Source organism: Chiloscyllium punctatum, chromosome 8, assembly GCF_047496795.1.
Source record: "Chiloscyllium punctatum isolate Juve2018m chromosome 8, sChiPun1.3, whole genome shotgun sequence".
Lineage (NCBI taxonomy): Eukaryota > Metazoa > Chordata > Chondrichthyes > Orectolobiformes > Hemiscylliidae > Chiloscyllium > Chiloscyllium punctatum.
This window is the reverse complement of record NC_092746.1, coordinates 95,046,170-95,058,817: the sequence shown is the minus strand read 5'-3', so window position 1 is coordinate 95,058,817 and position 12,648 is coordinate 95,046,170. Positions and strand designations below refer to the sequence as shown.

Below are 12,648 nucleotides of genomic sequence, written 5' to 3'. Positions count from 1 at the left end.
TTACATTTTTTATTCTCTAATAAAATAACTCTGTTTCTTTTTGCCGTATTAAAGCTTTGCAGAACTTGGCTTTTTTTCAGTCACAAGTATTTGAACGAGCATTAACATTATTGTGGAGCAATTAGGAGATGCTGTTGATTAGCTATAAAATATTTGTCTTTGAAAAGGTCCCTGATATCATTCGGGAACCATAATTCTAAATATTTTATTGTACTTCTGAGATTATACAGATCTGTACTAACTGAAAGTTCAAATCTCTTTTTAATATAAGTTTTCGGTTGCCATGGAGAATGTAGTAATTTAGCTAGCTGCATTCTGTATGAGTGGTTAGTTCTATTTACATGTGAACTTAGCTTGCTGTAGTAGAAAGGCTTTCCTTAAATTGAGACTTGCACACAACATTAGGGGTTCTACCACAAAATTAACCTTGTGTGCACTGTATGTTATGATAGTCTAATAGCTAGTGTTGTAATTGAGCTCCTGTGAACGGCAGAGACTTCTAATGCCAAACTCATCGTTGTATCTGAACATCAGGGACATAACATGATGACCTGCAGCCCAGAGGTTTCATGTCAGTTATATTAAATTTGTAGTTACTGCTGTCTAGTCCATACCCATTTTAAATGTTTTGCAGTCTGTTGGCGCAATCAGGGCCTTTTGGCTGTGTGTGTGTATCTCCCATAATTTATAAATTATTTGTTTCTCAGTGGTGGGATGGAGGGTTCATGTTGGAATGATTGTGCACATCCCTCGTGCATTTTTCTTGACTAATGTTGCTTCAGCTATTTCAGTTATCACATTTTTAGCCTTATCCTTCACACTTGTTTAATGTGTAGCGTGATGTGTTAACGCTGATAATACCTCCATTGTGATTTTGAATAGGTAGCAAAGTTACTGTCGAGGAAAGTAATACTAGTGTCTCGAAGTTCATTTGGCTCAAGTTTAAAGTTGCTTACCTTCACAACACGTTTGAAAGTTATGTTTTGATCTTTTTCTGAATCATGTAATGCTTTCAGATCAACATTCAGCCACCTTCATCTTAAATTGAATTTATGCTTTTCAAAGAAACATAAGGATGGGAGCAGAATATTAAAATAAATCAAGAAGGACTTAGATTGAAATAGAAAGGAAAATTCCAAAATATAGTTTGAATGTTCAATTCTTTGGTCAGGTTGAAATAATAGTTTTTTTTTCCTTACTCATCTCCCCTTTGACCACTAACTATTCCAGACTGAGTGGGTCTATAAAGCATTTCCTCCCATTCTGAAGTAGTGACCAGCACTCTATAACTGAGATCAATAACAGTACAAGAGGGATCAGAAACCATCTGTGGTTAAAGCAATTTGTCATGCCACTGATAATTTGCAGAAACTTAAAATCTATAAATAAAGTAGTAAAGAATTACAAAATAAATGTCAATTTTAATGCTGAAAGAAAGTGTTCAAAAACTCCAGTATTAAACAACTAAAACCTAGTTGCAGACCTCTGTGTCTGCCAACTGAAAACTCTTTATTTAGATTTATTATGCTTCTCTGTCATCACTTTCTCTCAATTAAGCTCATCTGTGCGTGTATTGTTGTGGTTTGATTCCTCCACTTCCTATCATTGCTCCTGTCTTCTGAGAATAACAGACCTCAACACTTTGGCTTTCCTCCAATAAAGACCTGTGCAAAGTCACTGCTCTATTGCTGAACTACACTGCGGTGTTCTCACTCCATGCTGGTTGCTTCCTGTGCCACTGCTGTCATAAACTCCCAATAAAGATCTTCCTAGAGCCTTTTTGTATGAAGATTCCTGTGTGGGTGCATTGTTTCACACTCATGTATCCCACTTGGGCAATTGCAACTTTCTCTTGATGAAATGTGACATTAAGTACCTATAATCACACACAGATGCCCACCTTTGATCCTTTATTCAAGTATGTAATGAATAAACGGTATACTCCTCCAACTAAGTATCACGAAGGTCAAAGTCTTTGTTCCTTGTCACAGTCTCCATTCCCTTTTCATGAACTCAGTCCCTCGCTTTGATACAGAGACTGAATCAGATTGATTGATGTCATTCTTGATCCTGAGATTGACATATGGCCACAATTTCTGGGCCATCTTAAACACCGATTAATTCCCTCTCTGGAATATCATCTGACCTGCTTTAGCTCATCTGCTGCTGAAACCTTTACCTGTGGATGTCTTAATTCCAAACTTGACTATTCTAAAGCATTCATTAACAGCTTTCCATTTTTCAACCTTCAAAATAAGGGGCTACCTATTGAAGGTGGAATAGCATTCTTCCCTCAGAGGGTTGTTAGTGTTTGAAATTATCTTTCCCAGAGAGTGGTCAAGGCTGGGCCACTGAGTATATTTGTGGCTGAGTTAGACAGATCTTTGAACAACAAATGAGTTGAGGATTCTGGTGGGACAAGCAGAAAACTGTAGTTAAGGTCACAGTCAGATCAGTGATTGTAGTCAATTAGGCTCCAGGGACCAAATTTCCCCTGCCTGCTCCTATTTCTTATGTTCCTGTGTTCAAAAATCACATCCTCCGTTACTTAGAAGGACAAGGTCCATAAGGGATTGGGAACACAACCAAATCTCAGGTTTTCCTCCAAATGAGACGTCCTGACTTGGCCCATTACCCCATTCCTTCGTTGTCTCAAACTCAAAATCCTGGAATTTCCTCACAGCACTGTGTGTGCTTACACCACAGGACTGCAGTGGCTTTTAGAAGGTGACTTACTACCACTTTCTCAGGGCTAATTAAGGATAGATCACAAAAGCGAGGCATGCCCCCATTGGGGTTGGGGGGGACGGGGAGAGGAATCTTGTAGAGGGTTGGTATCGGTAGCTCAGAAAAAGAGACAAAAGACAATGGCTTCAATTTTTCTGATATTCTTTACTCCTAGGATATGCTTAAGGGAAAGAGTTTGGGTGGAAAGTTGGATGTTATGATTTTCTCAGTTTTTTTTTCTATTTAATGTTAAATTTGTATTTCTGTTAAAATCAAAATACGTTGAAGGAAGCAAACACTTGCAAAAATAAAGATGTACAGGTGGTGTTTACAATTAAGTGATACCATATCTAAAGGACATGAGGTTGGTTCTAGGCCAGACCCAACTGAAAGTAGGACTTTGGGTTCACTGCTGTTTCAATGTGATGTTTAATCAAGGATAGTTCTCCTAGATAGTTATTCATAGGCTCTTGTGGGAGATGGACATGGGTTCTGTGGGTGGGAGCGTTTACTTATGTGAGTGCACAGCGGGGGAGTCCACACATTTTGATACTTTCAGCTCCAGTCTCGACTACATGCCACAAATTCAGATTTGACCTAAGTGGTCTGCATTTTGCCTTTCTGTCATTTGTGGATAGAGAAACATATATACTAAGAGCAAGCTCTTCAAAATTCCATTGGTGTTTAGCTTCTGAAGTATTTGCTACATAGTTGATATCTAAAAGCCTATAATGAAGGTATCCACTTTAGCTGCGAATATTTGACACATTTGATTACAGAGATGGTGCCACACCAGCAGATGGAAAGCAGCTCAGCAGGGAGTCCTTACCAAGAGAAAAAAAAATCAGGCAAGCAACACGGCAATTTCCTTCCAGCAATCAGAGGACACAAGTCTGAGCTATCTTGCAACAAATGTTGAATCATTCACTTTGCAGCTACCTCTGTGCCATGGTTCCTGATTACCAGTACAACTGCTGAACAAATTATTTCAGAGCTGATGACAGCACACTAATGCATTTCCTTGTGATGTCTGCTCAGAGTGTCCTTTTGACTACACCGCACAATGTACATGCACTCATCGCATTTTGCTGGACAAGGTACACAATTGAAATCACTGATATTTAATTTAATACAACTCCTCTCTCCAGTTTTTTCTGGATAATTTTTTTTAAATGTTATTCTTTTGAAGAGGTGCAGTGATTATTATGTCTTCAACCATTCAGCAGTGATTGTTTTTAATCATCACGTGTGGGAACTTCAGAAGATGCAAATGTATTTTGGCAAGTACATTTACCATTGGGTGGGTTGGATCACAACTAAAACCAGGTCCCTTTCTCTATCTGTCCACATGACTACACTTGTCAAGACAAGTCACTGGGTAACAACTGGGAGTGTGAATCTTAACATTTTTACTTTTATTTATTCCCTTGTACTAAATTAATCTAGTGGATTATTTGTCCACGCTTAAACTAGATTGAAAGAAAAATGAGAACAAAACTTCAATTTATATGATACCACTCTTGAGTTCAGAATGTCCCAAGGCACCGAAATAACTCCCCAGAGGCAGGTATAGAACATAGAACATAGAACAATACAGCACAGAACAGGCCCTTCGGCCCACGATGTTGTGCCGAACTTCTAACCTAGATTAAGCACCCATCCATGTACCTATCCAAATGCCGCTTAAAGGTCGCCAATGATTCTGACTCTACCACTCCCACGGGCAGCGCATTCCATGCCCCCACCACTCTCTGGGTAAAGAACCCACCCCTGACATCTCCCCTGTACCTTCCACCCTTCACCTTAAATTTATGTCCCCTTGTAACACTGTGTTGTACCCGGGGAAAAAGTTTCTGACTGTCTACTCTATCTATTCCTCTGATCATCTTATAAACCTCTATCAAGTCACCCCTCATCCTTCGCCGTTCCAACGAGAAAAGGCCGAGAACTCTCAACCTATCCTCGTACAACCTACTCTCCATTCCAGGCAACATCCTGGTAAATCTTCTCTGCACCCTCTCCAAAGCTTCCACATCTTTCCTAAAGTGAGGCGACCAGAACTGCACACAGTACTCCAACTGTGACCTAACCAAAGTCCTGTACAGCTGCAACATCACTTCACGACTCTTGAATTCAATCCCTCTGCTAATGAACGATAATACTCCATAGGCCTTCTTACAAACTCTATCCACCTGAGTGGCAACCTTCAAACATCTATGGACATAGACCCCAAGATCCCTCTGTTCCTCCACCTGACTAAGAACCCTACCATTAACCCTGTATTCCGCATTCTTATTTGTTCTTCCAAAATGGACAACCTCACACTTGGCAGGGTTGAACTCCATCTGCCACTCCTCAGCCCAGCTCTGCATCATATCTAAGTCCCTCTGCAGCCGACAACAGCCCTCCTCACTGTCCACAACTCCACCTATCTTCGTATCATCTGCAAATTTACTGACCCACCCTTCGACTCCCTCATCTAAGTCATTAATAAAAATTACAAACAGCAGAGGACCCAGAACTGATCCCTGCGGAACTCCACTTGTAACTGGGCTCCAGGCTGAATATTTACCATCTACCACCACTCTCTGCCTTCGACCGGTTAGCCAGTTTTCTATCCAATTGGCCAAATTTCCCTCTATCCCATGCCTCCTGACTTTCCGCATAAGCCTACCATGGGGAACCTTATCAAATGCCTTACTAAAATCCATGTACACTACATCCACTGCTCTACCCTCATCCACATGCTTGGTCACCTCCTCGAAGAATTCAATAAGACTTGTAAGGCAAGACCTACCCTTCACAAATCCGTGCTGGCTGTCCCTAATCAAGCAGTGTCTTTCCAGATACTCGTAAATCCTATCCCTCAGTACCCTTTCCATTACTTTGCCTACCACAGAAGTAAGACTAACTGGCCTGTAATTCCCGGGGTTATCCCTATTCCCTTTTTTGAACAGGGGCACAACATTCGCTACTCTCCAGTCCCCTGGTACCACCCCCGTTGCCAGTGAAGACGAGAAGATCATTGCCAACGGTACTGCAATTTCCTCTCTTGCTTCCCACATAATCCTAGGATATATCCCGTCAGGCCCGGGGGACTTGTCTATCCTCAAGTTGTTCAAAATGTCCAACACATCTTCCTTCCTAACAGGTATCTCTTCTAGCTTATCAGTCCGTTTCACACTCTCCTCTTCAACAATACGGTCCCTCTCGTTCGTAAATACTGAAGAGAAGTACTTGTTCAAGACCTCTCCTATCTCTTCCGACTCAATACACAGTCTCCCACCACTGTCCTTGATCTGACCTACCCTCGTTCTCGTCATTCTCAGGTTTCTCACATACGCATAGAATGCCTTGGGGTTATCCTTGATCCTATCCGCCAAGGATTTTTCATGCCCTCTCTTAGCTCTCCTAATCCCTTTCTTCAGGTCCCTTCTGGCTATCCTGTATCCCTCCACTGCTCTGTCTGAACCCTGTTTCCTCAACCTTATGTAAGCCTCCTTCTTCCTCTTTACTAGACATTCAACCTCCCTCGTCAACCAAGGCTCCCTCACACGACCATTTCTTTCCTGCCTGATCGGTACATACATATCAAGGACACATCGTATCTGCTCCTTGAAAAAGTTCCACATTTCCACCACATCCTTCCCTGACAGCCTATGCTCCCAACGTATGCTCCTCAAATCCTGTCTTACAGCATCGTAATTTCCCTTCCCCCAATTGTAAAATCTTCCTTGTTGTGCGCACCTATCTCTCTCCATAACTAAGGTGAAAGTCACAGAATTGTGGTCACCATCACCAAAATGTTCACCCACTAACAAGCCCACCACTTGTCCCGGTTCATTATCGAGTACCAAATCCAATATGGCCTCCCCTCTGGTTGGACACTCTACATACTGCATTAGAAAAGCTTCCTGGACACACTGCACAAACACCGCCCCATCCAATCTACTTGATCTAAAGAGCTTCCAATCAATATTTGGGAAGTTGAAGTCGCCCATGACTACGACCCTGTGGCTTCTGCACCTTTCCAAAATCTGTTTCCCAATCTGTTTCTCCACATCTCTGCTGCTATTGGGGGGCCTATAATAAACACCCAACAAGGTGACTGCACCTTTCCTATTTCTGACTTCAGCCCATACTACCTCCAGAGGCAGATCCCCCTCAAACTTCCTTTCTGCAGCCATTATACCATTTCTAATTAGCAATGCCACCCCCCTCCTTTTTTACCACCCTCCCTAATCATACACCCTTTATTTCTACATGGAGAGTCCTTGACACTGATCCAGCTCCCTCAGAGTCAGCTCTCAGGGTGAACAGAATATCTGACACTCCTATTTATATCCGTCAGCAGCAGCTCCCTGGTTGGACCAGATTAACAGCCCCAATCCTGGAACTCATTCAATGAGATCTATCTGGCTGACCTTGTTACAATCCCCGCCCCCCCACCCCCACCTCTACACCCCCACCTCTACACCCCCACCTCTACACCCCCACCCCTACACCCCCACCCCCACCCCCACCCCCACCCCCACCCCTACACCCCCACCCCCACCCCCACCCCCACCGTCCAAGAACATAGGCCGGTTCTTTTTTTCTATAGCTCCTCCTGGGGCATTTTAGTACCATATCAAGTTTCTCCAGCCCTGCCTCTGATGCAGGCAGTATGTGACACACAGTGACTCACCTCTTGTGCCCAGAGACTCTTGGAAGATGTACTCAAATTTGCTGCTGGTAAACAATGGCTCATGATCTGTGACCAATACTTCTGGGAGTCCATGTAATGTAAAAGATGTGCAAAAGTTTTTCTATCGTTGTAAGAGCATAAGAACATAGGAACCAGGAGCAGGATTAAGCCATCTGGCTCGTCGAGCCTGTTCTGCCATCCATTAAAATCATAGCTGATCTTTTCATGGACTCATCTCTACTTACCCACCTGCTCACCATAACGCTTAAATCCTTTACTGTTCAAAAATCTTTGCCTTTAAAATATTCAACGAGATAGCCTCAACTGCTTCACTGGATAGGGAATTCCACAGATCCAGAACCCTTTGGGTATAGAAGTTCCTCTTCTATTTAGTTCTAAATTTGCGCTCCCTAATTTTGAGGCTGTACCTGATGAAGGGTTTTTGCCTGAAATGTCAATTTTCCTGCTCCTCGGATGCTACCTGGCCTGATGTGCTTTTCCAGCACCACTCTAATCTAGACCCTGATTTCCAGCATCTGCAGTCCTCACTTTTGCCTAGCTGTACCTCCTAGTTCTAGTTTCACCCACCAATGGAAACAACTTCTCTGCTTTTATCTCATCTATTCCCTTCATAATTTTGCATGTTTCTGTAAGATCTCCCTCATTCTTCTAAATTCCAATAAGTATAGGCTGAGTCAACTCAATCTCTCCTCATAGGCCAACCCCCTCAATTCCGGAATCAACCTAGTGAACCTCCTCTTCACCCCCCTCTTGTGCCAATACATCCTTTCTGAAGGAAGGAAACCAAAACTGCTTACAGTACTCCGTGTGGTCTTGCCATCACTCTATACAGCTGCAGCATAACCTTCCTATTTTTAGTCTCATCCCTCTAGCAATGAAGGACATTAATCAATTTGCTGCCTTAATTACCTGCTGCACCTGCAAACTAACTTTGTGATTTGTGCACAAGAATACCCAGGTGTCTCTGCACAGCAGCATGCTGCAATTTTTTACCATTTCAATAATAGTCCATTTTGCTGTTACACCTACCAAAATTGATTACCTCACATTTACCATCATTGTACTCCATCTGGATCCTTGTTCACTCACTTAACCTAACTATATTCCTGTGAAGACTTTTAATGCCCTCTGCACACTTTGCTCTACCACTTAATTAGTGTCATCTGTGAACTTTGCCACATTACACTTGGAACCCAATTCTAAATCATCTATGTAAATTGTTAACAATTGCTGTCCCAACATTGATCCCTGAGGCACACTACTAGCCACTGATCACCAAGCAGAAAAACATTCATTTATCCCCATTCTTTGCTTTCTGTTGGTTAACCAATCTTTTATCTGTACTAACACATTACCTGTAACATAGTGCATCTTTATCTTAAGCAGCAGCCTTTTGTGCAACACCTTGTTGAATGCCTTCTGAAAATCCAAATACACCACATCTGCCATTCCCCATTGTCCACAGCACTTGTAAAGTACTCAAAGGATGCCAGTAAGTTAGTAAAACATGACCTGCCTTTCATTAAACCATTTATATCTGCCATTTGAACAATTTCTATCCAGATGTCTTGCTATTTCTTCCTAAATTATAGATTCAAGCATTTTCCCCAACACCGAAGTTAAGCTAATAGGCCTATACTCACCCTCCCTGTTTAACCAGTGACATCACATTTGCTATTTTCCAAACTGCTGGAACCACCCCAGAATCCAGCGCACTTCATTAAATTACCACAACCGCATTTGCTATTACCCCCACCATCTCTTTCAGTACCCTGGGATGCATTCTATCAGATCCTGATGTTTGATGATTGAATGCTATGCATTTCCAGTCACTTTAAGTGGGTGTCCACAATGATTGAGAACATTGAGCTGATGAATGCATAGTTTATGTGTAATCACGGCAAGAGTTTACTAGTCATTCACACGAATGTAACCGAGCTGCTGACAGTAATTACTTTCCTTGTTAGCACTCTAGGCACGGCCACACTAAAGCGGCCATGTCTCTGTCCAGTCCTGGCCATCAGGCATAACCTGTCGCCAATATCTTCGTTTTGGAAACCCCTGGATGACCCTGGTGGAGTTCAGCCAGTATCTGGTGGTGATGTTTGCTCAGGACAATCTCTCTTGCTCCCCATAATAATATGCCATTTTTTACTGTGATCTTGTCTCTCCAAGTCCAAGAAATTTCAATTCTGGGTGGACAGCACCTTTTTGTTCCCCTGATCGCCACCAGATATTTCAGTTTTGCCAGGACCAGGTCTTTCTGCATCCAGAATCTGATATTGTCAGCTGTAATTGCAAGTGTGTCCAGAAAATTTAAAACAATTATGAACTCATCCAGGGGCAGTATTACAGTGGTGTATCTGCCAGCGGGAGGCATCTTAATGCATCTGCATTTGCTTCTTGATCTCCCGCATAATGTCCAACTTGTAAAATTACACACACTTAGTATTAGAGCCCACTGCTGAATTTGGTCTGAAGCTATGGGCAACATTGCCTTGTCTTTAAGTAGATCTTGCAGAGTATTGTAGTCCATTATTATTACAAACTTAGATTAGTAAAAACATTGGCAGAACTGACTGCAACTATGACCGCCAACCTTCGTTCTCCCTCTGAGTGTATTTATGCTCTACATTAGTTAAAGTCATGGAGCATACGCTATCGGGTATTCCTCTCCATTGAGCCATCCATGAGCTAATACTACCCTGATCCTGTTTTTGCATGTCAATACCAGATCTCACTTGGGATCATAGTGTGCCAATATCTTTGAGGAGGATAGCTGTTTCTTCACTTCCCTGAAGCCACAGCTTGGTTATGCGACCATTTCCAAGGCTGACTCTTTGTCAATCGTAGATGTAAGAGTGCCAGGATGGAGGCCATGTTGCATATGAACTTGTGCAGTAATTCACCAGCCCAAAAGGTAGGGGCACTAGCACTGTGGCACAAGAGCCCCTCTGGTAGTGATATAGATTTTTTTCAGATTAATCTATTCAGACCTCTCTGGAGCAGGTTGGACTTGAACCTGTGCCTTCTGGCTGTAAAGTAGGGGACTACCACTGCAACAGAAGAGCCCCAAAGTAGTATTTGCTTGCAATTTATCATTCTAAATAAATGTAAAAATTATTACAAATTAGCTCCACAATCATGATTCACTGGCTGGCTTTTCGAAATAGGACAGACACTATTTGAAGAAAAGGTTTCTTTCATATTTGATCCTGGATGACTATCCATCTCACTTTCAAAGTGGCTGCCATATTTGTCTTCAGAATGACAGTTCATTCACATATCTGACTTGCTTTTGGTATGTTTGGGCTAGTTAACCTAATGTTACAGAAATGTACTTTTAACTTATTTTTGAAATTATCACGACATTTTAATGCATGGATTAGAGACAAAAATGGACACAAAGACATACTATGAAATATATTGTTATCCTGACCAGTAAATGATGTCTTTGCAGATTTTGACTTACTTACATCTTAAGGCCAAAAGACAAAATGTGGCTTTGTCAGATTTTTATATAAACACCATAGTAAGATTTGTCCCTCGGTATGCAATTTTCCCTACTTATTTTGCTAAATCTTCCAATTCATAATGTAGTGCCCAGTTGATGCCTGCTATTCCTAAAACCACGAACCTTCTTAAAACTATACAAATAGATATTCTAAACTCTAATTATTCAGATACCACCAATCCTAGAAACTCCCAAGCATGCATACTTCTCTCCTTCACTAACTGGTTACTCTGTACTCTGAGTGTTAAAACTGAATTAAATGAACATCCTCTGTCCAATAATTGCTTTGTTGACTTCATATTCACTGTGAATGCTTGTATGAATTGTGATGTTTCTTAAGGGCATAGTTGTGGCCAAACTTGAAATTGTGTACATTATGACTGCATTTGGCCTCTTGCATTCTGGTGGTATCCCACTGAAAGTTGTACAGTCTTGGTTTTGTCACCGTCTTGGTCACAGTTCAGATCTCTGATCAGTTACTCCTTACCCATCTGTGAGATGCTCATTTATCAGTAAGGTTCTGGACTAATTGAAATATGACCAGTCTTCAAAAGAGAGAGGGAAATGATTTGGTGACTCTGATAGATTATTTACAGGATATCTTTTAAAGCTGTTCACAGTACATACAGATGGTGTTGCTATTTCTGCTAATCGCAGAGATGAGAAATTCTAATCCAAGTATTACTAACACCTCAGCGCTAGGTGCAAACGTGTACTTCAGGGGATTTTACATTTGATTCATTATTGTCACGTATCAAAATACAGTGAAAAGTATTGTTCTGGATGCTATCCAGGCAAATCATACTTTACATAAGTACATCAGCATAGTAGAACAGAACGCAGAACATAATATTATGGCTAAAGAGAACGATTAACATATGAGAGGTCTGTTCAAAGGTCTGATAACAGCAGGGAAGGAGCTGTTCTTAAATGTATAAGTATGTGTTTTTAAACGTCTGTTTCTTCTGCCCACTGGAAGAGGGTGGAAGAGAGTATAACCAAGATGGAAGGGGTCATTGAGTATTTTAGCAACTTTCCTGAGACAGCAGAAATATAGACTGAGCCAATTTAAAGTATTTGGCATCAGGGAAGTCATGTCAACAAATTGATTTTGAAATGTCATCAGGAATTAAAATTTGGCCAAATTCTTTTGAGTTTTCAGGTTCAATGTGCAATGGAAATACAAGTAAATCTGTAAGAAGTAAAAGACAATATTTCACTGTAGTCTGAAATGGTCTGGAGCTTCTAATTGTGGATATGCATTTGGCTTTTTGCTTCAAAGCCAGCAGAGAGACTGCGATTAATCGATTGTTTTGGAACAAGATTTTATCATTTAGTGATGGTGTTCGGCAGAGATCAGTGCTGGGACTTTTTTTGTAACATATATATGATTTGGAGGAAATGTAGGTTTGAGGATAACATCAAAATTGGGAGAGTTGAGGAGGATTGTCAAAAGATACAGTAGGATACAGAGAGATTGCAGATTCGGGCTGAGAAATGGCAAATGCAGTTTAATCTAAACAAATGCAAGGTGATACACTTTGAAAGATCAAATTCAGGTGTGAAGTAAACAGTAAATGGCAGAACCCTTAGGAGCATTGACTTACGCAGTCAATCTGGGCGTACAGGTCCGCAGTTCCTTAGAAGTGGCAACACTGGTGGATAAAATGGTCAAGAAGGCATGCAGCACATTCGCCTT

The 12,648-nt window shown here is 41.5% G+C and overlaps 1 protein-coding gene across 6 annotated transcripts in view; it reads left to right on the top strand.

Annotated features, from left to right (window-relative positions):
* Nucleotides 1-12,648, top strand: part of pard3aa (par-3 family cell polarity regulator alpha, a) — an 871,753-nt gene that overhangs the window by 692,638 nt on the left and 166,467 nt on the right. The window lies entirely within an intron of this gene.